Source organism: Amphimedon queenslandica, unplaced genomic scaffold, assembly GCF_000090795.2.
Source record: "Amphimedon queenslandica unplaced genomic scaffold, v1.1 AMPQUscaffold_2082_Cont25914, whole genome shotgun sequence".
In the NCBI taxonomy this organism is placed as follows: domain Eukaryota; kingdom Metazoa; phylum Porifera; class Demospongiae; order Haplosclerida; family Niphatidae; genus Amphimedon; species Amphimedon queenslandica.
This window is the reverse complement of record NW_003557581.1, coordinates 1-1,252: the sequence shown is the minus strand read 5'-3', so window position 1 is coordinate 1,252 and position 1,252 is coordinate 1. Positions and strand designations below refer to the sequence as shown.

General features: G+C 35.3%; 1 long non-coding RNA gene across 1 annotated transcript; it reads right to left on the bottom strand.

Moving 5' to 3' along the window:
• Positions 1–546: 546 nt before the first annotated feature.
• LOC109593304 (uncharacterized) lies at positions 547–897 on the bottom strand. The gene is made up of 2 exons (XR_002190877.1): positions 796–897; positions 547–746 (listed from the first exon to the last, which is right to left on the bottom strand). It is a non-coding gene; the product is annotated as an uncharacterized LOC109593304 (long non-coding RNA).
• Between the last annotated feature and the right edge of the window lie 355 nt (positions 898–1,252).

Here is a 1,252-nt window from a genome sequence, read left to right as displayed (position 1 = left end):
TCAGTACCAGCAGCAGTAACATAATAAACTAATCCTTGTCCTCCTTCAGCTTCCTGACAATAAGAACAGGCAAGAAGAATAGAAAGAAGATAAACAAACGATTCCATAATCTCGAATAGACTGAATTAGCGACTGCAGGGTCACAAGACTATTTATTGTGCTGTTTATTACGTAACAATGAATTTTAGTTACAGCATCAGATGAAAAATATTAGATTGGATGTCCATCCTAAGCTTTGCCCAATTATACTATGAAATTAGTCTGGCTCTCCAAGACTAAACAAAGTTAGTTGTTCAGTATTATGACTGGGTTTGAGCTCAGTTCAAAGTGCATGTGTCAGTATACAAGATCACATACATAAAACAAAATTAATTCAATTAAACTGCTTTCATGATACCCACCCTAGCATAGTGTTGTCATAGCACAAGCAATTTGAAGATAAAAATGTGTACGTGCATACGACAAAACGCACCATGTGCTCTCTTCTTAACAGAAAACAATAGGATTGCCTGCACTACTTGCTTAAGCAGAGTTAATGGTTTGTCATTCATTTTTATAATAGAGCTTTATAAGCAAAATAAAACGATGTCTACAAGAGTGTGTGAGAGGCATGCTATTAAAATAAGTGAGTGTAATGTATTAAGATTTGTCTAATTGAGGAATGAAGGGAGGAGAGAGAAAGGAGAGAGGGACCTGTGTGTAATGATCATTCAAACATCAGTCTCCATTCTTTCATATTGCACTAACTATAAACATAAATAAATGTAATACATTATGTTACAAGGTTACGTTTACATTGGCAGTGGGTCGAAGAGGTGTAGCATAAGATGGAACTGGAGGTAGTTCTCCTGCAACTCCTCCTTCAGTGCCCTAGAGAATACAAATGAGGTTGAAGCAAGCAGGGTTTACTACAAAGCATGCTAAGTGAGCTAAACAGCATGAGCTTTATGAGCTGAAAAGCACTACATGTCATTTGAAGCAACTTTAAAAATTCATAAAAAATCCAAATTTAATTGGAATCAGCTCAAACTTTCTATGCAACTTAAGAACATGTATATGTATCAGGAAAAGTTATAAAAATGGAGAATTCTCTCCTAGTCATTTTTGGCAAAATTTGGCTCGAGACCATGTACTATAGTACAGGGACTTTGGCCCGATTTTTGAGTAACTTTAAAAATTCGTAAAAAAATCCAATTTTGATCGGAATCAGCTCAAACTTTCTACGCAACTTAAAAACATGTATATGTATCAG